The 25,839-nt window shown below is 36.3% G+C and overlaps 1 protein-coding gene and 17 non-coding genes across 19 annotated transcripts in view; all 18 read right to left on the bottom strand.

Moving 5' to 3' along the window:
* Positions 1–25,839, bottom strand: part of LOC134957493 (armadillo-like helical domain containing protein 1) — a 468,225-nt gene that overhangs the window by 302,479 nt on the left and 139,907 nt on the right. The gene's annotated exons all lie outside the window — the stretch shown is intronic.
* Positions 131–245, bottom strand: LOC134959418 (U5 spliceosomal RNA). Its single transcript, XR_010187456.1, has one exon. It is a non-coding gene; the product is annotated as a U5 spliceosomal RNA (small nuclear RNA).
* On the bottom strand, positions 1,626–1,740 carry LOC134959472 (U5 spliceosomal RNA). Its single transcript, XR_010187505.1, has one exon. It is a non-coding gene; the product is annotated as a U5 spliceosomal RNA (small nuclear RNA).
* LOC134959419 (U5 spliceosomal RNA) lies at positions 3,128–3,242 on the bottom strand. The gene has a single exon (XR_010187457.1). It is a non-coding gene; the product is annotated as a U5 spliceosomal RNA (small nuclear RNA).
* On the bottom strand, positions 5,378–5,492 carry LOC134959421 (U5 spliceosomal RNA). Its single transcript, XR_010187458.1, has one exon. It is a non-coding gene; the product is annotated as a U5 spliceosomal RNA (small nuclear RNA).
* Positions 6,875–6,989, bottom strand: LOC134959476 (U5 spliceosomal RNA). The gene has a single exon (XR_010187509.1). It is a non-coding gene; the product is annotated as a U5 spliceosomal RNA (small nuclear RNA).
* Positions 8,378–8,492, bottom strand: LOC134959351 (U5 spliceosomal RNA). The gene has a single exon (XR_010187398.1). It is a non-coding gene; the product is annotated as a U5 spliceosomal RNA (small nuclear RNA).
* On the bottom strand, positions 9,882–9,996 carry LOC134959422 (U5 spliceosomal RNA). Its single transcript, XR_010187460.1, has one exon. It is a non-coding gene; the product is annotated as a U5 spliceosomal RNA (small nuclear RNA).
* LOC134959353 (U5 spliceosomal RNA) lies at positions 11,384–11,498 on the bottom strand. The gene has a single exon (XR_010187400.1). It is a non-coding gene; the product is annotated as a U5 spliceosomal RNA (small nuclear RNA).
* On the bottom strand, positions 12,886–13,000 carry LOC134959477 (U5 spliceosomal RNA). Its single transcript, XR_010187511.1, has one exon. It is a non-coding gene; the product is annotated as a U5 spliceosomal RNA (small nuclear RNA).
* LOC134959354 (U5 spliceosomal RNA) lies at positions 14,388–14,502 on the bottom strand. The gene has a single exon (XR_010187401.1). It is a non-coding gene; the product is annotated as a U5 spliceosomal RNA (small nuclear RNA).
* LOC134959424 (U5 spliceosomal RNA) lies at positions 15,890–16,005 on the bottom strand. The gene has a single exon (XR_010187462.1). It is a non-coding gene; the product is annotated as a U5 spliceosomal RNA (small nuclear RNA).
* On the bottom strand, positions 17,385–17,499 carry LOC134959437 (U5 spliceosomal RNA). Its single transcript, XR_010187474.1, has one exon. It is a non-coding gene; the product is annotated as a U5 spliceosomal RNA (small nuclear RNA).
* LOC134959458 (U5 spliceosomal RNA) lies at positions 18,879–18,993 on the bottom strand. The gene has a single exon (XR_010187493.1). It is a non-coding gene; the product is annotated as a U5 spliceosomal RNA (small nuclear RNA).
* LOC134959315 (U5 spliceosomal RNA) lies at positions 20,381–20,495 on the bottom strand. The gene has a single exon (XR_010187364.1). It is a non-coding gene; the product is annotated as a U5 spliceosomal RNA (small nuclear RNA).
* Positions 21,883–21,997, bottom strand: LOC134959355 (U5 spliceosomal RNA). Its single transcript, XR_010187403.1, has one exon. It is a non-coding gene; the product is annotated as a U5 spliceosomal RNA (small nuclear RNA).
* On the bottom strand, positions 23,377–23,491 carry LOC134959356 (U5 spliceosomal RNA). The gene has a single exon (XR_010187404.1). It is a non-coding gene; the product is annotated as a U5 spliceosomal RNA (small nuclear RNA).
* LOC134959430 (U5 spliceosomal RNA) lies at positions 24,871–24,985 on the bottom strand. Its single transcript, XR_010187467.1, has one exon. It is a non-coding gene; the product is annotated as a U5 spliceosomal RNA (small nuclear RNA).

The following is a 25,839-nucleotide window of genomic DNA, read 5'->3' on the forward strand; positions in this document are numbered from 1 at the left end:
TAAAAATATAAACATCAGTTTCAGAAGCAATGATTTGTGACCATGGTTTCAATTCATGGTTTCTACAAATTGATACTTCCGATGTTCAAACCCTACTATAATATTATATTCTTTTATTAACCAGTAAACAAGCCCAGCGTGAGCCAGGCATCAAAAAATTACATGAAACTCATGGTTGTTCCTCTCCACGGAAATCTTTAGTAAAAGGCGAAAGATTTATTCGTTCTGAAGAGAAACCAGAGTATACTAAAGAAGTGCCACGATTATTTCCCCAGATTCAAACAGACCTCAGTTTACCAAGTGAGAGGACAAAACATATGTATATTTAACAATTTTCACATATAACCAATACAATTCTAATATATTTACAACATCTAAGTTTAAAAAGGACATTTAATTTGCAAAATGCTATAAAAAAACAACAACCTTGCAAAGTATCAAATGCATCATGGGGAAGTATGCAAATGAAACTACCAAACAAAGAAAGATTTACATTTTGAATGGTCGAATAGTAATTTAAACCCAGTTCTTCAACTTACTAGAGTGCCTACAGCAGTGGTTTCCAAACTTTTTTGAATCACGGCGCCCAAGAATATCAGAATTTTTTCACGGCACCCCTAGGCCAAAAATTTCTTATTGAGAAATTTAGAAAGAAATATTACATTAAGTAGATCGCGTTTATATGTCATCCTTAGGGTCAGTTGTGTGGTGAGGGACAAGATTTGCTTCTGTTTGGCCACATAGTTTATGACTGGTAGCCACCAGCACTGGTTTTGCCTATTATATTGACCATGAATAATTTTAATTGGTCCTGAACCACCAACCCAGGGCATCCCTGCAAGTGTCCCGAGGCACCCCAGGGAGCCAAGGCACACAGTTTAGGAACCTCTGTCCTACAGACATCACGATGTTGTACAGTGCTGGAAAAACATCCCAGCAATAGAGTATACAGGAGACTCATCTATGATAGAATAATCATTGTATTCCACAGTTTTTCCCAATAATAAACAAAAAAAATCAACATTTAATATCAAATTCTAAAAGACTCATGAAAAATTAACAATTTCGGAATTTCACTAGTAAATAAGCTCTGCGTTGGTCAGCCAGGCAGGAAACAAAAAAACAAAAAGCCTTTTACTGTAAACAGAAAACAAACAGCAAAAAACTGTAAACAGTAAACTAACTACTTCTGATCATGGTCAAATTTTCCTACAAACAGGATAAGAAAAACAAAAACTAATTTGTTCAACTTGCTTCAGATACCATTAATACCGACACAGCAACAGAGTATTCAAGAAAATAGCTGACCATTTTCAAAAATGAAACTCATGAGTGCTCCTTTCCCCATCTTGCCCTGCCTCACTGACTCAGTGTTGCTCAGCTGCAGTGCACTGTCTGCAAGTCAGCCTGAGTATATTGTGTCATTTCATAGCATCGATTGATGATGTCCTATCCCTGCTCTATATTTATAAGTAACCAGTTTACTTTACGCCTGTAAAAATATAAACATCACTTTCAGAAGCAATGATTTGTGACCATGGTTTCAAATCATGGTTTCTACAAATTGATACTTCCGATGTTCAAACCCTACTATAATATTATATTCTTTTATTAACCAGTAAACAAGCACAGCGTGAGCCAGGCATCAAAAAATTACATGAAACTCATGGTTGTTCCTCTCCACGGAAATCTTTAGTAAAAGGCGAAAGATTTATTCGTTCTGAAGAGAAACCAGAGTATACTAGAGAAGTGCCACGATTATTTCCCCAGATTCAAACAGACCTCAGTTTACCAAGTGAGAGGACAAAACATATGTATATTTAACAATTTTCACATATAACCAATACAATTCTAATATATTTACAACATCTAAGTTTAAAAAGGACATTTAATTTGCAAAATGCTATAAAAAAACAACAACCTTGCAAAGTATCAAATGCATCATGGGGAAGTATGCAAATGAAACTACCAAACAAAGAAAGATTTACATTTTGAATGGTCGAATAGTAATTTAAACCCAGTTCTTCAACTTACTAGAGTGCCTACAGCAGTGGTTTCCAAACTTTTTTGAATCACGGCGCCCAAGAATATCAGAATTTTTTCACGGCACCCCTAGGCCAAAAATTTCTTATTGAGAAATTTAGAAAGAAATATTACATTAAGTAGATCGCGTTTATATGTCATCCTTAGGGTCAGTTGTGTGGTGAGGGACAAGATTTGCTTCTGTTTGGCCACATAGTTTATGACTGGTTGCCACCAGCACTGGTTTTGCCTATTATATTGACCATGAATAATTTTAATTGGTCCTGAACCACCAACCCAGGGCACCCCTGCAAGTGTCCCGAGGCACCCCAGGGAGCCACGGCACACAGTTTAGGAACCTCTGGCCTACAGACATCACGATGTTGTACAGTGCTGGAAAAACATCCCAGCAATAGAGTATACAGGAGACTCATCTATGATAGAACAATCATTGTATTCCACAGTTTTTTCCAATAATAAACAAAAAAAATCAACATTTAATATCAAAATCTAAAAGACTCATGAAAAATTAACAATTTCGGAATTTCACTAGTAAATAAGCTCTGTGTTGGTCAGCCAGGCAGGAAACAAAAAAAAAAAACAAAAAAAGCCTTTTACTGTAAACAGAAAACAAACAGCAAAAAACTGTAAACAGTAAACTAACTACTTCTGATCATGGTCAAATTTTCCTACAAACAGGATAAGAAAAACAAAAACTAATTTGTTCAACTTCCTTCAGATACCATTAATACCGACATAGCAAGAGAGTATTCAAGAAAATAGCTGACCATTTTCAAAAATGAAACTCATGAGTGCTCCTTTCCCCATCTTGCCCTGCCTCACTGACTCAGTGTTGCTCAGCTGCAGTGCACTGTCTGCAAGTCAGCCTGAGTATATTGTGTCATTTCATAGCATCGATTGATGATGTCCTATCCCTGCTCTATATTTATAAGTAACCAGTTTACTTTACGCCTGTAAAAATATAAACATCAGTTTCAGAAGCAATGATTTGTGACCATGGTTTCAAATCATTGTTTCTACAAATTGATACTTCCGATGTTCAAACCCTACTATAATATTATATTCTTTTATTAACCAGTAAACAAGCCCAGCGTGAGCCAGGCATCAAAAAATTACATGAAACTCATGGTTGTTCCTCTCCACGGAAATCTTTAGTAAAAGGCGAAAGATTTATTCGTTCTGAAGAGAAACCAGAGTATACTAGAGAAGTGCCACGATTATTTCCCCAGATTCAAACAGACCTCAGTTTACCAAGTGAGAGGACAAAACATATGTATATTTAACAATTTTCACATATAACCAATACAATTCTAATATATTTACAACATCTAAGTTTAAAAAGGACATTTAATTTGCAAAATGCTATAAAAAAACAACAACCTTGCAAAGTATCAAATGCATCATGGGGAAGTATGCAAATGAGACTACCAAACAAAGAAAGATTTACATTTTGAATGGTCGAATAGTAATTTAAACCCAGTTCTTCAACTTACTAGAGTGCCTACAGCAGTGGTTTCCAAACTTTTTTGAATCACGGCGCCCAAGAATATCAGAATTTTTTCACGGCACCCCTAGGCCAAAAATTTCTTATTGAGAAATTTAGAAAGAAATATTACATTAAGTAGATCGCGTTTATATGTCATCCTTAGGGTCAGTTGTGTGGTGAGGGACAAGATTTGCTTCTGTTTGGCCACATAGTTTATGACTGGTAGCCACCAGCACTGGTTTTGCCTATTATATTGACCATGAATAATTTTAATTGGTCCTGAATTACCAACCCAGGGCACCCCTGCAAGTGTCCCGAGGCACCCCAGGGAGCCACGGCACACAGTTTAGGAACCTCTGGCCTACAGACATCACGATGTTGTACAGTGCTGGAAAAACATCCCAGCAATAGAGTATACAGGAGACTCATCTATGATAGAACAATCATTGTATTCCACAGTTTTTTCCAATAATAAACAAAAAAAATCAACATTTAATATCAAATTCTAAAAGACTCATGAAAAATTAACAATTTCGGAATTTCACTAGTAAATAAGCTCTGTGTTGGTCAGCCAGGCAGGAAACAAAAAACAAAAAAACAAAAAGCCTTTTACTGTAAACAGAAAACAAACAGCAAAAAACTGTAAACAGTAAACTAACTACTTCTGATCATGGTCAAATTTTCCTACAAACAGGATAAGAAAAACAAAAACTAATTTGTTCAACTTCCTTCAGATACCATTAATACCGACACAGCAACAGAGTATTCAAGAAAATAGCTGACCATTTTTGAATCACGGCGCCCAAGAATATCAGAATTTTTTCACGGCACCCCTAGGCCAAAAATTTCTTATTGAGAAATTTAGAAAGAAATATTACATTAAGTAGATCGCGTTTATATGTCATCCTTAGGGTCAGTTGTGTGGTGAGGGACAAGATTTGCTTCTGTTTGGCCACATAGTTTATGACTGGTAGCCACCAGCACTGGTTTTGCCTATTATATTGACCATGAATAATTTTAATTGGTCCTGAACCACCAACCCAGGGCACCCCTGCAAGTGTCCCGAGGCATCCCAGGGAGCCACGGCACACAGTTTAGGAACCTCTGGCCTACAGACATCACGATGTTGTACAGTGCTGGAAAAACATCCCAGCAATAGAGTATACAGGAGACTCATCTATGATAGAACAATCATTGTATTCCACAGTTTTTTCCAATAATAAACAAAAAAAATCAACATTTAATATCAAATTCTAAAAGACTCATGAAAAATTAACAATTTCGGAATTTCACTAGTAAATAAGCTCTGCGTTGGTCAGCCAGGCAGGAAACAAAAAACAAAAAAACAAAAAGCCTTTTACTGTAAACAGAAAACAAACAGCAAAAAACTGTAACCAGTAAACTAACTACTTCTGATCATGGTCAAATTTTCCTACAAACAGGATAAGAAAAACAAAAACTAATTTGTTCAACTTCCTTCAGATACCATTAATACCGACACAGCAACAGAGTATTCAAGAAAATAGCTGACCATTTTCAAAAATGAAACTCATGAGTGCTCCTTTCCCCATCTTGCCCTGCCTCACTGACTCAGTGTTGCTCAGCTGCAGTGCACTGTCTGCAAGTCAGCCTGAGTATATTGTGTCATTTCATAGCATCGATTGATGATGTCCTATCCCTGCTCTATATTTATAAGTAACCAGTTTACTTTACGCCTGTAAAAATATAAACATCAGTTTCAGAAGCAATGATTTGTGACCATGGTTTCAAATCATTGTTTCTACAAATTGATACTTCCGATGTTCAAACCCTACTATAATATTATATTCTTTTATTAACCAGTAAACAAGCCCAGCGTGAGCCAGGCATCAAAAAATTACATGAAACTCATGGTTGTTCCTCTCCACGGAAATCTTTAGTAAAAGGCGAAAGATTTATTCGTTCTGAAGAGAAACCAGAGTATACTAGAGAAGTGCCACGATTATTTCCCCAGATTCAAACAGACCTCAGTTTACCAAGTGAGAGGACAAAACATATGTATATTTAACAATTTTCACATATAACCAATACAATTCTAATATATTTACAACATCTAAGTTTAAAAAGGACATTTAATTTGCAAAATGCTATAAAAAAACAACAACCTTGCAAAGTATCAAATGCATCATGGGGAAGTATGCAAATGAAACTACCAAACAAAGAAAGATTTACATTTTGAATGGTCGAATAGTAATTTAAACCCAGTTCTTCAACTTACTAGAGTGCCTACAGCAGTGGTTTCCAAACTTTTTTGAATCACGGCGCCCAAGAATATCAGAATTTTTTCACGGCACCCCTAGGCCAAAAATTTCTTATTGAGAAATTTAGAAAGAAATATTACATTAAGTAGATCGCGTTTATATGTCATCCTTAGGGTCAGTTGTGTGGTGAGGGACAAGATTTGCTTCTGTTTGGCCACATAGTTTATGACTGGTAGCCACCAGCACTGGTTTTGCCTATTATATTGACCATGAATAATTTTAATTGGTCCTGAACCACCAACCCAGGGCACCCCTGCAAGTGTCCCGAGGCACCCCAGGGAGCCACGGCACACAGTTTAGGAACCTCTGGCCTACAGACATCACGATGTTGTACAGTGCTGGAAAAACATCCCAGCAATAGAGTATACAGGAGACTCATCTATGATAGAACAATCATTGTATTCCACAGTTTTTTCCAATAATAAACAAAAAAAATCAACATTTAATATCAAATTCTAAAAGACTCATGAAAAATTAACAATTTCGGAATTTCACTAGTAAATAAGCTCTGTGTTGGTCAGCCAGGCAGGAAACAAAAAACAAAAAAACAAAAAGCCTTTTACTGTAAACAGAAAACAAACAGCAAAAGACTGTAAACAGTAAACTAACTACTTCTGATCATGGTCAAATTTTCCTACAAACAGGATAAGAAAAACAAAAACTAATTTGTTCAACTTCCTTCAGATACCATTAATACCGACACAGCAACAGAGTATTCAAGAAAATAGCTGACCATTTTCAAAAATGAAACTCATGAGTGCTCCTTTCCCCATCTTGCCCTGCCTCACTGACTCAGTGTTGCTCAGCTGCAGTGCACTGTCTGCAAGTCAGCCTGAGTATATTGTGTCATTTCATAGCATCGATTGATGATGTCCTATCCCTGCTCTATATTTATAAGTAACCAGTTTACGCCTGTAAAAATATAAACATCAGTTTCAGAAGCAATGATTTGTGACCATGGTTTCAAATCATGGTTTCTACAAATTGATACTTCCGATGTTCAAACCCTACTATAATATTATATTCTTTTATTAACCAGTAAACAAGCCCAGCGTGAGCCAGGCATCAAAAAATTACATGAAACTCATGGTTGTTCCTCTCCACGGAAATCTTTAGTGAAAGGCGAAAGATTTATTCGTTCTGAAGAGAAACCAGAGTATACTAGAGAAGTGCCACGATTATTTCCCCAGATTCAAACAGACCTCAGTTTACCAAGTGAGAGGACAAAACATATGTATATTTAACAATTTTCACATATAACCAATACAATTCTAATATATTTACAACATCTAAGTTTAAAAAGGACATTTAATTTGCAAAATGCTATAAAAAAACAACAACCTTGCAAAGTATCAAATGCATCATGGGGAAGTATGCAAATGAAACTACCAAACAAAGAAAGATTTACATTTTGAATGGTCGAATAGTAATTTAAACCCAGTTCTTCAACTTACTAGAGTGCCTACAGCAGTGGTTTCCAAACTTTTTTGAATCACGGCGCCCAAGAATATCAGAATTTTTTCACGGCACCCCTAGGCCAAAAATTTCTTATTGAGAAATTTAGAAAGAAATATTACATTAAGTAGATCGCGTTTATATGTCATCCTTAGGGTCAGTTGTGTGGTGAGGGACAAGATTTGCTTCTGTTTGGCCACATAGTTTATGACTGGTTGCCACCAGCACTGGTTTTGCCTATTATATTGACCATGAATAATTTTAATTGGTCCTGAACCACCAACCCAGGGCACCCCTGCAAGTGTCCCGAGGCACCCCAGGGAGCCACGGCACACAGTTTAGGAACCTCTGGCCTACAGACATCACGATGTTGTACAGTGCTGGAAAAACATCCCAGCAATAGAGTATACAGGAGACTCATCTATGATAGAACAATCATTGTATTCCACAGTTTTTTCCAATAATAAACAAAAAAAAATCAACATTTAATATCAAATTCTAAAAGACTCATGAAAAATTAACAATTTCGGAATTTCACTAGTAAATAAGCTCTGTGTTGGTCAGCCAGGCAGGAAACAAAAAACAAAAAAACAAAAAGCCTTTTACTGTAAACAGAAAACAAACAGCAAAAAACTGTAAACAGTAAACTAACTACTTCTGATCATGGTCAAATTTTCCTACAAACAGGATAAGAAAAACAAAAACTAATTTGTTCAACTTCCTTCAGATACCATTAATACCGACACAGCAACAGAGTATTCAAGAAAATAGCTGACCATTTTCAAAAATGAAACTCATGAGTGCTCCTTTCCCCATCTTGCCCTGCCTCACTGACTCAGTGTTGCTCAGCTGCAGTGCACTGTCTGCAAGTCAGCCTGAGTATATTGTGTCATTTCATAGCATCGATTGATGATGTCCTATCCCTGCTCTATATTTATAAGTAACCAGTTTACTTTACGCCTGTAAAAATATAAACATCAGTTTCAGAAGCAATGATTTGTGACCATGGTTTCAAATCATGGTTTCTACAAATTGATACTTCCGATGTTCAAACCCTACTATAATATTATATTCTTTTATTAACCAGTAAACAAGCCCAGCGTGAGCCAGGCATCAAAAAATTATATGAAACTCATGGTTGTTCCTCTCCACGGAAATCTTTAGTAAAAGGCGAAAGATTTATTCGTTCTGAAGAGAAACCAGAGTATACTAGAGAAGTGCCACGATTATTTCCCCAGATTCAAACAGACCTCAGTTTACCAAGTGAGAGGACAAAACATATGTATATTTAACAATTTTCACATATAAGCAATACAATTCTAATATATTTACAACATCAAAGTTTAAAAAGGACATTTAATTTGCAAAATGCTATAAAAAAAAACAACAACCTTGCAAAGTATCAAATGCATCACGGGGAAGTATGCAAATGAAACTACCAAACAAAGAAAGATTTACATTTTGAATGGTCGAATAGTAATTTAAACCCAGTTCTTCAACTTACTAGAGTGCCTACAGCAGTGGTTTCCAAACTTTTTTGAATCACGGCGCCCAAGAATATCAGAATTTTTTCACGGCACCCCTAGGCCAAAAATTTCTTATTGAGAAATTTAGAAAGAAATATTACATTAAGTAGATCGCGTTTATATGTCATCCTTAGGGTCAGTTGTGTGGTGAGGGACAAGATTTGCTTCTGTTTGGCCACATAGTTTATGACTGGTAGCCACCAGCACTGGTTTTGCCTATTATATTGACCATGAATAATTTTAATTGGTCCTGAACCACCAACCCAGGGCACCCCTGCAAGTGTCCCGAGGCACCCCAGGGAGCCAAGGCACACAGTTTAGGAACCTCTGGCCTACAGACATCACGATGTTGTACAGTGCTGGAAAAACATCCCAGCAATAGAGTATACAGGAGACTCATCTATGATAGAATAATCATTGTATTCCACAGTTTTTCCCAATAATAAACAAAAAAAATCAACATTTAATATCAAATTCTAAAAGACTCATGAAAAATTAACAATTTCGGAATTTCACTAGTAAATAAGCTCTGCGTTGGTCAGCCAGGCAGGAAACAAAAAACAAAAAAACAAAAAGCCTTTTACTGTAAACAGAAAACAAACAGCAAAAAACTGTAACCAGTAAACTAACTACTTCTGATCATGGTCAAATTTTCCTACAAACAGGATAAGAAAAACAAAAACTAATTTGTTCAACTTCCTTCAGATACCATTAATACCGACACAGCAACAGAGTATTCAAGAAAATAGCTGACCATTTTCAAAAATGAAACTCATGAGTGCTCCTTTCCCCATCTTGCCCTGCCTCACTGACTCAGTGTTGCTCAGCTGCAGTGCACTGTCTGCAAGTCAGCCTGAGTATATTGTGTCATTTCATAGCATCGATTGATGATGTCCTATCCCTGCTCTATATTTATAAGTAACCAGTTTACTTTACGCCTGTAAAAATATAAACATCAGTTTCAGAAGCAATGATTTGTGACCATGGTTTCAAATCATTGTTTCTACAAATTGATACTTCCGATGTTCAAACCCTACTATAATATTATATTCTTTTATTAACCAGTAAACAAGCCCAGCGTGAGCCAGGCATCAAAAAATTACATGAAACTCATGGTTGTTCCTCTCCACGGAAATCTTTAGTAAAAGGCGAAAGATTTATTCGTTCTGAAGAGAAACCAGAGTATACTAGAGAAGTGCCACGATTATTTCCCCAGATTCAAACAGACCTCAGTTTACCAAGTGAGAGGACAAAACATATGTATATTTAACAATTTTCACATATAACCAATACAATTCTAATATATTTACAACATCTAAGTTTAAAAAGGACATTTAATTTGCAAAATGCTATAAAAAAACAACAACCTTGCAAAGTATCAAATGCATCATGGGGAAGTATGCAAATGAAACTACCAAACAAAGAAAGATTTACATTTTGAATGGTCGAATAGTAATTTAAACCCAGTTCTTCAACTTACTAGAGTGCCTACAGCAGTGGTTTCCAAACTTTTTTGAATCACGGCGCCCAAGAATATCAGAATTTTTTCACGGCACCCCTAGGCCAAAAATTTCTTATTGAGAAATTTAGAAAGAAATATTACATTAAGTAGATCGCGTTTATATGTCATCCTTAGGGTCAGTTGTGTGGTGAGGGACAAGATTTGCTTCTGTTTGGCCACATAGTTAATGACTGGTAGCCACCAGCACTGGTTTTGCCTATTATATTGACCATGAATAATTTTAATTGGTCCTGAACCACCAACCCAGGGCACCCCTGCAAGTGTCCCGAGGCACCCCAGGGAGCCACGGCACACAGTTTAGGAACCTCTGGCCTACAGACATCACGATGTTGTACAGTGCTGGAAAAACATCCCAGCAATAGAGTATACAGGAGACTCATCTATGATAGAACAATCATTGTATTCCACAGTTTTTTCCAATAATAAACAAAAAAAATCAACATTTAATATCAAATTCTAAAAGACTCATGAAAAATTAACAATTTCGGAATTTCACTAGTAAATAAGCTCTGCGTTGGTCAGCCAGGCAGGAAACAAAAAACAAAAAAACAAAAAGCCTTTTACTGTAAACAGAAAACAAACAGCAAAAAACTGTAACCAGTAAACTAACTACTTCTGATCATGGTCACATTTTCCTACAAACAGGATAAGAAAAACAAAAACTAATTTGTTCAACTTCCTTCAGATACCATTAATACCGACACAGCAACAGAGTATTCAAGAAAATAGCTGACCATTTTCAAAAATGAAACTCATGAGTGCTCCTTTCCCCATCTTGCCCTGCCTCACTGACTCAGTGTTGCTCAGCTGCAGTGCACTGTCTGCAAGTCAGCCTGAGTATATTGTGTCATTTCATAGCATCGATTGATGATGTCCTATCCCTGCTCTATATTTATAAGTAACCAGTTTACTTTACGCCTGTAAAAATATAAACATCAGTTTCAGAAGCAATGATTTGTGACCATGGTTTCAAATCATGGTTTCTACAAATTGATACTTCCGATGTTCAAACCCTACTATAATATTATATTCTTTTATTAACCAGTAAACAAGCCCAGCGTGAGCCAGGCATCAAAAAATTATATGAAACTCATGGTTGTTCCTCTCCACGGAAATCTTTAGTAAAAGGCGAAAGATTTATTCGTTCTGAAGAGAAACCAGAGTATACTAGAGAAGTGCCACGATTATTTCCCCAGATTCAAACAGACCTCAGTTTACCAAGTGAGAGGACAAAACATATGTATATTTAACAATTTTCACATATAAGCAATACAATTCTAATATATTTACAACATCAAAGTTTAAAAAGGACATTTAATTTGCAAAATGCTATAAAAAAAACAACAACCTTGCAAAGTATCAAATGCATCATGGGGAAGTATGCAAATGAAACTACCAAACAAAGAAAGATTTACATTTTGAATGGTCGAATAGTAATTTAAACCCAGTTCTTCAACTTACTAGAGTGCCTACAGCAGTGGTTTCCAAACTTTTTTGAATCACGGCGCCCAAGAATATCAGAATTTTTTCACGGCACCCCTAGGCCAAAAATTTCTTATTGAGAAATTTAGAAAGAAATATTACATTAAGTAGATCGCGTTTATATGTCATCCTTAGGGTCAGTTGTGTGGTGAGGGACAAGATTTGCTTCTGTTTGGCCACATAGTTTATGACTGGTTGCCACCAGCACTGGTTTTGCCTATTATATTGACCATGAATAATTTTAATTGGTCCTGAACCACCAACCCAGGGCACCCCTGCAAGTGTCCCGAGGCACCCCAGGGAGCCACGGCACACAGTTTAGGAACCTCTGGCCTACAGACATCACGATGTTGTACAGTGCTGGAAAAACATCCCAGCAATAGAGTATACAGGAGACTCATCTATGATAGAACAATCATTGTATTCCACAGTTTTTCCAATAATAAACAAAAAAAATCAACATTTAATATCAAATTCTAAAAGACTCATGAAAAATTAACAATTTCGGAATTTCACTAGTAAATAAGCTCTGTGTTGGTCAGCCAGGCAGGAAACAAAAAACAAAAAAACAAAAAGCCTTTTACTGTAAACAGAAAACAAACAGCAAAAAACTGTAAACAGTAAACTAACTACTTCTGATCATGGTCAAATTTTCCTACAAACAGGATAAGAAAAACAAAAACTAATTTGTTCAACTTCCTTCAGATACCATTAATACCGACACAGCAAGAGAGTATTCAAGAAAATAGCTGACCATTTTCAAAAATGAAACTCATGAGTGCTCCTTTCCCCATCTTGCCCTGCCTCACTGACTCAGTGTTGCTCAGCTGCAGTGCACTGTCTGCAAGTCAGCCTGAGTATATTGTGTCATTTCATAGCATCGATTGATGATGTCCTATCCCTGCTCTATATTTATAAGTAACCAGTTTACTTTACGCCTGTAAAAATATAAACATCAGTTTCAGAAGCAATGATTTGTGACCATGGTTTCAAATCATTGTTTCTACAAATTGATACTTCCGATGTTCAAACCCTACTATAATATTATATTCTTTTATTAACCAGTAAACAAGCCCAGCGTGAGCCAGGCATCAAAAAATTACATGAAACTCATGGTTGTTCCTCTCCACGGAAATCTTTAATAAAAGGCGAAAGATTTATTCGTTCTGAAGAGAAACCAGAGTATACTAGAGAAGTGCCACGATTATTTCCCCAGATTCAAACAGACCTCAGTTTACCAAGTGAGAGGACAAAACATATGTATATTTAACAATTTTCACATATAACCAATACAATTCTAATATATTTACAACATCTAAGTTTAAAAAGGACATTTAATTTGCAAAATGCTATAAAAAAACAACAACCTTGCAAAGTATCAAATGCATCATGGGGAAGTATGCAAATGAAACTACCAAACAAAGAAAGATTTACATTTTGAATGGTCGAATAGTAATTTAAACCCAGTTCTTCAACTTACTAGAGTGCCTACAGCAGTGGTTTCCAAACTTTTTTGAATCACGGCGCCCAAGAATATCAGAATTTTTTCACGGCACCCCTAGGCCAAAAATTTCTTATTGAGAAATTTAGAAAGAAATATTACATTAAGTAGATCGCGTTTATATGTCATCCTTAGGGTCAGTTGTGTGGTGAGGGACAAGATTTGCTTCTGTTTGGCCACATAGTTAATGACTGGTAGCCACCAGCACTGGTTTTGCCTATTATATTGACCATGAATAATTTTAATTGGTCCTGAACCACCAACCCAGGGCACCCCTGCAAGTGTCCCGAGGCACCCCAGGGAGCCACGGCACACAGTTTAGGAACCTCTGGCCTACAGACATCACGATGTTGTACAGTGCTGGAAAAACATCCCAGCAATAGAGTATACAGGAGACTCATCTATGATAGAACAATCATTGTATTCCACAGTTTTTTCCAATAATAAACAAAAAAAATCAACATTTAATATCAAATTCTAAAAGACTCATGAAAAATTAACAATTTCGGAATTTCACTAGTAAATAAGCTCTGCGTTGGTCAGCCAGGCAGGAAACAAAAAACAAAAAAACAAAAAGCCTTTTACTGTAAACAGAAAACAAACAGCAAAAAACTGTAACCAGTAAACTAACTACTTCTGATCATGGTCAAATTTTCCTACAAACAGGATAAGAAAAACAAAAACTAATTTGTTCAACTTCCTTCAGATACCATTAATACCGACACAGCAACAGAGTATTCAAGAAAATAGCTGACCATTTTCAAAAATGAAACTCATGAGTGCTCCTTTCCCCATCTTGCCCTGCCTCACTGACTCAGTGTTGCTCAGCTGCAGTGCACTGTCTGCAAGTCAGCCTGAGTATATTGTGTCATTTCATAGCATTGATTGATGATGTCCTATCCCTGCTCTATATTTATAAGTAACCAGTTTACTTTACGCCTGTAAAAATATAAACATCAGTTTCAGAAGCAATGATTTGTGACCATGGTTTCAAATCATGGTTTCTACAAATTGATACTTCCGATGTTCAAACCCTACTATAATATTATATTCTTTTATTAACCAGTAAACAAGCCCAGCGTGAGCCAGGCATCAAAAAATTATATGAAACTCATGGTTGTTCCTCTCCACGGAAATCTTTAGTAAAAGGCGAAAGATTTATTCGTTCTGAAGAGAAACCAGAGTATACTAGAGAAGTGCCACGATTATTTCCCCAGATTCAAACAGACCTCAGTTTACCAAGTGAGAGGACAAAACATATGTATATTTAACAATTTTCACATATAAGCAATACAATTCTAATATATTTACAACATCAAAGTTTAAAAAGGACATTTAATTTGCAAAATGCTATAAAAAAAACAACAACCTTGCAAAGTATCAAATGCATCATGGGGAAGTATGCAAATGAAACTACCAAACAAAGAAAGATTTACATTTTGAATGGTCAAATAGTAATTTAAACCCAGTTCTTCAACTTACTAGAGTGCCTACAGCAGTGGTTTCCAAACTTTTTTGAATCACGGCGCCCAAGAATATCAGAATTTTTTCACGGCACCCCTAGGCCAAAAATTTCTTATTGAGAAATTTAGAAAGAAATATTACATTAAGTAGATCGCGTTTATATGTCATCCTTAGGGTCAGTTGTGTGGTGAGGGACAAGATTTGCTTCTGTTTGGCCACATAGTTTATGACTGGTTGCCACCAGCACTGGTTTTGCCTATTATATTGACCATGAATAATTTTAATTGGTCCTGAACCACCAACCCAGGGCACCCCTGCAAGTGTCCCGAGGCACCCCAGGGAGCCACGGCACACAGTTTAGGAACCTCTGGCCTACAGACATCACGATGTTGTACAGTGCTGGAAAAACATCCCAGCAATAGAGTATACAGGAGACTCATCTATGATAGAACAATCATTGTATTCCACAGTTTTTCCAATAATAAACAAAAAAAATCAACATTTAATATCAAATTCTAAAAGACTCATGAAAAATTAACAATTTCGGAATTTCACTAGTAAATAAGCTCTGTGTTGGTCAGCCAGGCAGGAAACAAAAAACAAAAAAACAAAAAGCCTTTTACTGTAAACAGAAAACAAACAGCAAAAAACTGTAAACAGTAAACTAACTACTTCTGATCATGGTCAAATTTTCCTACAAACAGGATAAGAAAAACAAAAACTAATTTGTTCAACTTCCTTCAGATACCATTAATACCGACACAGCAAGAGAGTATTCAAGAAAATAGCTGACCATTTTCAAAAATGAAACTCATGAGTGCTCCTTTCCCCATCTTGCCCTGCCTCACTGACTCAGTGTTGCTCAGCTGCAGTGCACTGTCTGCAAGTCAGCCTGAGTATATTGTGTCATTTCATAGCATCGATTGATGATGTCCTATCCCTGCTCTATATTTATAAGTAACCAGTTTACTTTACGCCTGTAAAAATATAAACATCAGTTTCAGAAGCAATGATTTGTGACCATGGTTTCAAATCATGGTTTCTACAAATTGATACTTCCGATGTTCAAACCCTACTATAATATTATATTCTTTTATTAACCAGTAAACAAGCCCAGCGTGAGCCAGGCATCAAAAAAATTACATGAAACTCATGGTTGTTCCTCTCCACGGAAATCTTTAGTAAAAGGCGAAAGATTTATTCGTTCTGAAGAGAAACCAGAGTATACTAGAGAAGTGCCACGATTATTTCCCCAGATTCAAACAGACCTCAGTTTACCAAGTGAGAGGACAAAACATATGTATATTTAACAATTTTCACAAATAACCAATACAATTCTAATATATTTACAACATCTAAGTTTAAAAAGGACATTTAATTTGCAAAATGCTATAAAAAAACAACAACCTTGCAAAGTATCAAATGCATCATGGGGAAGTATGCAAATGAAACTACCAAACAAAGAAAGATTTACATTTTGAATGGTCGAATAGTAATTTAAACCCAGTTCTTCAACTTACTAGAGTGCCTACAGCAGTGGTTTCCAAACTTTTTTGAATCACGGCGCCCAAGAATATCAGAATTTTTTCACGGCACCCCTAGGCCAAAAATTTCTTATTGAGAAATTTAGAAAGAAATATTACATTAAGTAGATCGCGTTTATATGTCATCCTTAGGGTCAGTTGTGTGGTGAGGGACAAGATTTGCTTCTGTTTGGCCACATAGTTTATGACTGGTAGCCACCAGCACTGGTTTTGCCTATTATATTGACCATGAATAATTTTAATTGGTTCTGAACCACCAACCCAGGGCACCCCTGCAAGTGTCCCGAGGCACCCCAGGGAGCCACGGCACACAGTTTAGGAACCTCTGGCCTACAGACATCACGATGTTGTACAGTGCTGGAAAATCATCCCAGCAATAGAGTATACAGGAGACTCATCTATGATAGAACAATCATTGTATTCCACAGTTTTTTCCAATAATAAACAAAAAAAATCAACATTTAATATCAAATTCTAAAAGACTCATGAAAAATTAACAATTTCGGAATTTCACTAGTAAATAAGCTCTGTGTTGGTCAGCCAGGCAGGAAACAAAAAACAAAAAGCCTTTTACTGTAAACAGAAAACAAACAGCAAAAAACTGTAAACAGTAAACTAACTACTTCTGATCATGGTCAAATTTTCCTACAAACAGGATAAGAAAAACAAAAACTAATTTGTTCAACTTCCTTCAGATACCATTAATACCGACACAGCAACAGAGTATTCAAGAAAATAGCTGACCATTTTCAAAAATGAAACTCATGAGTGCTCCTTTCCCCATCTTGCCCTGCCTCACTGACTCAGTGTTGCTCAGCTGCAGTGCACTGTCTGCAAGTCAGCCTGAGTATATTGTGTCATTTCATAGCATCGATTGATGATGTCCTATCCCTGCTCTATATTTATAAGTAACCAGTTTACTTTACGCCTGTAAAAATATAAACATCAGTTTCAGAAGCAATGATTTGTGACCATGGTTTCAAATCATGGTTTCTACAAATTGATACTTCCGATGTTCAAACCCTACTATAATATTATATTCTTTTATTAACCAGTAAACAAGCCCAGCGTGAGCCAGGCATCAAAAAATTATATGAAACTCACAGTTATTCCTCTCCACGGAAATCTTTAGTAAAAGGCGAAAGATTTATTCGTTCTGAAGAGAAACCAGAGTATACTAGAGAAGTGCCACGATTATTTCCCCAGATTCAAACAGACCTCAGTTTACCAAGTGAGAGGACAAAACATATGTATATTTAACAATTTTCACATATAACCAATACAATTCTAATATATTTACAACATCTAAGTTTAAAAAGGACATTTAATTTGCAAAATGCTATAAAAAAACAACAACCTTGCAAAGTATCAAATGCATCATGGGGAAGTATGCAAATGAAACTACCAAACAAAGAAAGATTTACATTTTGAATGGTCGAATAGTAATTTAAACCCAGTTCTTCAACTTACTAGAGTGCCTACAGCAGTGGTTTCCAAACTTTTTTGAATCACGGCGCCCAAGAATATCAGAATTTTTTCACGGCACCCCTAGGCCAAAAATTTCTTATTGAGAAATTTAGAAAGAAATATTACATTAAGTAGATCGCGTTTATATGTCATCCTTAGGGTCAGTTGTGTGGTGAGGGACAAGATTTGCTTCTGTTTGGCCACATAGTTTATGACTGGTAGCCACCAGCACTGGTTTTGCCTATTATATTGACTATGAATAATTTTAATTGGTCCTGAACCACCAACCCAGGGCACCCCTGCAAGTGTCCCGAGGCACCCCAGGGAGCCACGGCACACAGTTTAGGAACCTCTGGCCTACAGACATCACGATGTTGTACAGTGCTGGAAAAACATCCCAGCAATAGAGTATACAGGAGACTCATCTATGATAGAACAATCATTGTATTCCACAGTTTTTTCCAATAATAAACAAAAAAAATCAACATTTAATATCAAATTCTAAAAGACTCATGAAAAATTAACAATTTCGGAATTTCACTAGTAAATAAGCTCTGTGTTGGTCAGCCAGGCAGGAAACAAAAAACAAAAAGCCTTTTACTGTAAACAGAAAACAAACAGCAAAAAACTGTAAACAGTAAACTAACTACTTCTGATCATGGTCAAATTTTCCTACAAACAGGATAAGAAAAACAAAAACTAATTTGTTCAACTTCCTTCAGATACCATTAATACCGACACAGCAACAGAGTATTCAAGAAAATAGCTGACCATTTTCAAAAATGAAACTCATGAGTGCTCCTTTCCCCATCTTGCCCTGCCTCACTGACTCAGTGTTGCTCAGCTGCAGTGCACTGTCTGCAAGTCAGCCTGAGTATATTGTGTCATTTCATAGCATCGATTGATGATGTCCTATCCCTGCTCTATATTTATAAGTAACCAGTTTACTTTACGCCTGTAAAAATATAAACATCAGTTTCAGAAGCAATGATTTGTGACCATGGTTTCAAATCATGGTTTCTACAAATTGATACTTCCGATGTTCAAACCCTACTATAATATCATATTCTTTTATTAACCAGTAAACAAGCCCAGCGTGAGCCAGGCATCAAAAAATTATATGAAACTCACAGTTATTCCTCTCCACGGAAATCTTTAGTAAAAGGCGAAAGATTTATTCATTCTGAAGAGAAACCAGAGTATACTAGAGAAGTGCCACGATTATTTCCCCAGATTCAAACAGACCTCAGTTTACCAAGTGAGAGGACAAAACATATGTATATTTAACAATTTTCACATATAACCAATACAATTCTAATATATTTACAACATCTAAGTTTAAAAAGGACATTTAATTTGCAAAATGCTATAAAAAAACAACAACCTTGCAAAGTATCAAATGCATCATGGGGAAGTATGCAAATGAAACTACCAAACAAAGAAAGATTTACATTTTGAATGGTCGAATAGTAATTTAAACCCAGTTCTTCAACTTACTAGAGTGCCTACAGCAGTGGTTTCCAAACTTTTTTGAATCACGGCGCCCAAGAATATCAGAATTTTTTCACGGCACCCCTAGGCCAAAAATTTCTTATTGAGAAATTTAGAAAGAAATATTACATTAAGTAGATCGCGTTTATATGTCATCCTTAGGGTCAGTTGTGTGGTGAGGGACAAGATTTGCTTCTGTTTGGCCACATAGTTTATGACTGGTAGCCACCAGCACTGGTTTTGCCTATTATATTGACCATGAATAATTTTAATTGGTCCTGAATTACCAACCCAGGGCACCCCTGCAAGTGTCCCGAGGCACCCCAGGGAGCCACGGCACACAGTTTAGGAACCTCTGGCCTACAGACATCACGATGTTGTACAGTGCTGGAAAATCATCCCAGCAATAGAGTATACAGGAGACTCATCTATGATAGAACAATCATTGTATTCCACAGTTTTTTCCAATAATAAACAAAAAAAATCAACATTTAATATCAAATTCTAAAAGACTCATGAAAAATTAACAATTTCGGAATTTCACTAGTAAATAAGCTCTGTGTTGGTCAGCCAGGCAGGAAACAAAAAACAAAAAAACAAAAAGCCTTTTACTGTAAACAGAAAACAAACAGCAAAAAACTGTAAACAGTAAACTAACTACTTCTGATCATGGTCAAATTTTCCTACAAACAGGATAAGAAAAACAAAAACTAATTTGTTCAACTTCCTTCAGATACCATTAATACCGACACAGCAACAGAGTATTCAAGAAAATAGCTGACCATTTTCAAAAATGAAACTCATGAGTGCTCCTTTCCCCATCTTGCCCTGCCTCACTGACTCAGTGTTGCTCAGCTGCAGTGCACTGTCTGCAAGTCAGCCTGAGTATATTGTGTCATTTCATAGCATCGATTGATGATGTCCTATCCCTGCTCTATATTTATAAGTAACCAGTTTACTTTACGCCTGTAAAAATATAAACATCAGTTTCAGAAGCAATGATTTGTGACCATGGTTTCAAATCATGGTTTCTACAAATTGATACTTCCGATGTTCAAACCCTACTATAATATTATATTCTTTTATTAACCAGTAAACAAGCCCAGCGTGAACCAGGCATCAAAAAATTATATGAAACTCATGGTTGTTCCTCTCCACGGAAATCTTTAGTAAAAGGCGAAAGATTTATTCGTTCTGAAGAGAAACCAGAGTATACTAGAGAAGTGCCACGATTATTTCCCCAGATTCAAACAGACCTCAGTTTACCAAGTGAGAGGACAAAACATATGCATATTTAACAATTTTCACAAATAACCAATACAATTCTAATATATTTACAACATCTAAGTTTAAAAAGGACATTTAATTTGCAAAATGCTATAAAAAAACAACAACCTTGCAAAGTATCAAATGCATCATGGGGAAGTATGCAAATGAAACTACCAAACAAAGAAAGATTTACATTTTGAATGGTCGAATAGTAATTTAAACCCAGTTCTTCAACTTACTAGAGTGCCTACAGCAGTGGTTTCCAAACTTTTTTGAATCACGGCGCCCAAGAATATCAGAATTTTTTCACGGCACCCCTAGGCCAAAAATTTCTTATTGAGAAATTTAGAAAGAAATATTACATTAAGTAGATCGCGTTTATATGTCATCCTTAGGGTCAGTTGTGTGGTGAGGGACAAGATTTGCTTCTGTTTGGCCACATAGTTTATGACTGGTAGCCACCAGCACTGGTTTTGCCTATTATATTGACCATGAATAATTTTAATTGGTTCTGAACCACCAACCCAGGGCACCCCTGCAAGTGTCCCGAGGCACCCCAGGGAGCCACGGCACACAGTGTAGGAACCTCTGGCCTACAGACATCACGATGTTGTACAGTGCTGGAAAATCATCCCAGCAATAGAGTATACAGGAGACTCATCTATGATAGAACAATCATTGTATTCCACAGTTTTTTCCAATAATAAACAAAAAAAATCAACATTTAATATCAAATTCTAAAAGACTCATGAAAAATTAACAATTTCGGAATTTCACTAGTAAATAAGCTCTGTGTTGGTCAGCCAGGCAGGAAACAAAAAACAAAAAAACAAAAAGCCTTTTACTGTAAACAGAAAACAAACAGCAAAAAACTGTAAACAGTAAACTAACTACTTCTGATCATGGTCAAATTTTCCTACAAACAGGATAAGAAAAACAAAAACTAATTTGTTCAACTTCCTTCAGATACCATTAATACCGACACAGCAACAGAGTATTCAAGAAAATAGCTGACCATTTTCAAAAATGAAACTCATGAGTGCTCCTTTCCCCATCTTGCCCTGCCTCACTGACTCAGTGTTGCTCACCTGCAGTGCACTGTCTGCAAGTCAGCCTGAGTATATTGTGTCATTTCATAGCATCGATTGATGATGTCCTATCCCTGCTCTATATTTATAAGTAACCAGTTTACTTTACGCCTGTAAAAATATAAACATCAGTTTCAGAAGCAATGATTTGTGACCATGGTTTCAAATCATGGTTTCTACAAATTGATACTTCCGATGTTCAAACCCTACTATAATATTATATTCTTTTATTAACCAGTAAACAAGCCCAGCGTGAGCCAGGCATCAAAAAATTATATGAAACTCATGGTTGTTCCTCTCCACGGAAATCTTTAGTAAAAGGCGAAAGATTTATTCGTTCTGAAGAGAAACCAGAGTATACTAGAGAAGTGCCACGATTATTTCCCCAGATTCAAACAGACCTCAGTTTACCAAGTGAGAGGACAAAACATATGTATATTTAACAATTTTCACAAATAACCAATACAATTCTAATATATTTACAACATCTAAGTTTAAAAAGGACATTTAATTTGCAAAATGCTATAAAAAAACAACAACCTTGCAAAGTATCAAATGCATCATGGGGAAGTATGCAAATGAAACTACCAAACAAAGAAAGATTTACATTTTGAATGGTCGAATAGTAATTTAAACCCAGTTCTTCAACTTACTAGAGTGCCTACAGCAGTGGTTTCCAAACTTTTTTGAATCACGGCGCCCAAGAATATCAGAATTTTTTCACGGCACCCCTAGGCCAAAAATTTCTTATTGAGAAATTTAGAAAGAAATATTACATTAAGTAGATCGCGTTTATATGTCATCCTTAGGGTCAGTTGTGTGGTGAGGGACAAGATTTGCTTCTGTTTGGCCACATAGTTTATGACTGGTAGCCACCAGCACTGGTTTTGCCTATTATATTGACCATGAATAATTTTAATTGGTCCTGAACCACCAACCCAGGGCACCCCTGCAAGTGTCCCGAGGCACCCCAGGGAGCCACGGCACACAGTTTAGGAACCTCTGGCCTACAGACATCACGATGTTGTACAGTGCTGGAAAAACATCCCAGCAATAGAGTATACAGGAGACTCATCTATGATAGAACAATCATTGTATTCCACAGTTTTTTCCAATAATAAACAAAAAAAATCAACATTTAATATCAAATTCTAAAAGACTCATGAAAAATTAACAATTTCGGAATTTCACTAGTAAATAAGCTCTGTGTTGGTCAGCCAGGCAGGAAACAAAAAACAAAAAGCCTTTTACTGTAAACAGAAAACAAACAGCAAAAAACTGTAAACAGTAAACTAACTACTTCTGATCATGGTCAAATTTTCCTACAAACAGGATAAGAAAAACAAAAACTAATTTGTTCAACTTCCTTCAGATACCATTAATACCGACACAGCAACAGAGTATTCAAGAAAATAGCTGACCATTTTCAAAAATGAAACTCATGAGTGCTCCTTTCCCCATCTTGCCCTGCCTCACTGACTCAGTGTTGCTCAGCTGCAGTGCACTGTCTGCAAGTCAGCCTGAGTATATTGTGTCATTTCATAGCATCGATTGATGATGTCCTATCCCTGCTCTATATTTATAAGTAACCAGTTTACTTTACGCCTGTAAAAATATAAACATCAGTTTCAGAAGCAATGATTTGTGACCATGGTTTCAAATCATGGTTTCTACAAATTGATACTTCCGATGTTCAAACCCTACTATAATATTATATTCTTTTATTAACCAGTAAACAAGCCCAGCGTGAGCCAGGCATCAAAAAATTATATGAAACTCATGGTTGTTCCTCTCCACGGAAATCTTTAGTAAAAGGCGAAAGATTTATTCGTTCTGAAGAGAAACCAGAGTATACTAGAGAAGTGCCACGATTATTTCCCCAGATTCAAACAGACCTCAGTTTACCAAGTGAGAGGACAAAACATATGTATATTTAACAATTTTCACATATAACCAATACAATTCTAATATATTTACAACATCTAAGTTTAAAAAGGACATTTAATTTGCAAAATGCTATAAAAAAACAACAACCTTGCAAAGTATCAAATGCATCATGGGGAAGTATGCAAATGAAACTACCAAACAAAGAAAGATTTACATTTTGAATGGTCGAATAGTAATTTAAACCCAGTTCTTCAACTTACTAGAGTGCCTACAGCAGTGGTTTCCAAACTTTTTTGAATCACGGCGCCCAAGAATATCAGAATTTTTTCACGGCACCCCTAGGCCAAAAATTTCTTATTGAGAAATTTAGAAAGAAATATTACATTAAGTAGATCGCGTTTATATGTCATCCTTAGGGTCAGTTGTGTGGTGAGGGACAAGATTTGCTTCTGTTTGGCCACATAGTTTATGACTGGTAGCCACCAGCACTGGTTTTGCCTATTATATTGACCATGAATAATTTTAATTGGTCCTGAACCACCAACCCAGGGCACCCCTGCAAGTGTCCCGAGGCACCCCAGGGAGCCACGGCACACAGTTTAGGAACCTCTGGCCTACAGACATCACGATGTTGTACAGTGCTGGAAAAACATCCCAGCAATAGAGTATACAGGAGACTCATCTATGATAGAACAATCATTGTATTCCACAGTTTTTTCCAATAATAAACAAAAAAAATCAACATTTAATATCAAATTCTAAAAGACTCATGAAAAATTAACAATTTCGGAATTTCACTAGTAAATAAGCTCTGTGTTGGTCAGCCAGGCAGGAAACAAAAAACAAAAAGCCTTTTACTGTAAACAGAAAACAAACAGCAAAAAACTGTAAACAGTAAACTAACTACTTCTGATCATGGTCAAATTTTCCTACAAACAGGATAAGAAAAACAAAAACTAATTTGTTCAACTTCCTTCAGATACCATTAATACCGACACAGCAACAGAGTATTCAAGAAAATAGCTGACCATTTTCAAAAATGAAACTCATGAGTGCTCCTTTCCCCATCTTGCCCTGCCTCACTGACTCAGTGTTGCTCAGCTGCAGTGCACTGTCTGCAAGTCAGCCTGAGTATATTGTGTCATTTCATAGCATCGATTGATGATGTCCTATCCCTGCTCTATATTTATAAGTAACCAGTTTACTTTACGCCTGTAAAAATATAAACATCAGTTTCAGAAGCAATGATTTGTGACCATGGTTTCAAATCATGGTTTCTACAAATTGATACTTCCGATGTTCAAACCCTACTATAATATTATATTCTTTTATTAACCAGTAAACAAGCCCAGCGTGAGCCAGGCATCAAAAAATTATATGAAACTCATGGTTGTTCCTCTCCACGGAAATCTTTAGTAAAAGGCGAAAGATTTATTCATTCTGAAGAGAAACCAGAGTATACTAGAGAAGTGCCACGATTATTTCCCCAGATTCAAACAGACCTCAGTTTACCAAGTGAGAGGACAAAACATATGTATATTTAACAATTTTCACATATAACCAATACAATTCTAATATATTTACAACATCTAAGTTTAAAAAGGACATTTAATTTGCAAAATGCTATAAAAAAACAACAACCTTGCAAAGTATCAAATGCATCATGGGGAAGTATGCAAATGAAACTACCAAACAAAGAAAGATTTACATTTTGAATGGTCGAATAGTAATTTAAACCCAGTTCTTCAACTTACTAGAGTGCCTACAGCAGTGGTTTCCAAACTTTTTTGAATCACGGCGCCCAAGAATATCAGAATTTTTTCACGGCACCCCTAGGCCAAAAATTTCTTATTGAGAAATTTAGAAAGAAATATTACATTAAGTAGATCGCGTTTATATGTCATCCTTAGGGTCAGTTGTGTGGTGAGGGACAAGATTTGCTTCTGTTTGGCCACATAGTTTATGACTGGTAGCCACCAGCACTGGTTTTGCCTATTATATTGACCATGAATAATTTTAATTGGTCCTGAACCACCAACCCAGGGCACCCCTGCAAGTGTCCCGAGGCACCCCAGGGAGCCACGGCACACAGTTTAGGAACCTCTGGCCTACAGACATCACGATGTTGTACAGTGCTGGAAAAACATCCCAGCAATAGAGTATACAGGAGACTCATCTATGATAGAACAATCATTGTATTCCACAGTTTTTTCCAATAATAAACAAAAAAAATCAACATTTAATATCAAATTCTAAAAGACTCATGAAAAATTAACAATTTCGGAATTTCACTAGTAAATAAGCTCTGTGTTGG

Source organism: Pseudophryne corroboree, chromosome 9, assembly GCF_028390025.1.
Source record: "Pseudophryne corroboree isolate aPseCor3 chromosome 9, aPseCor3.hap2, whole genome shotgun sequence".
Lineage (NCBI taxonomy): Eukaryota > Metazoa > Chordata > Amphibia > Anura > Myobatrachidae > Pseudophryne > Pseudophryne corroboree.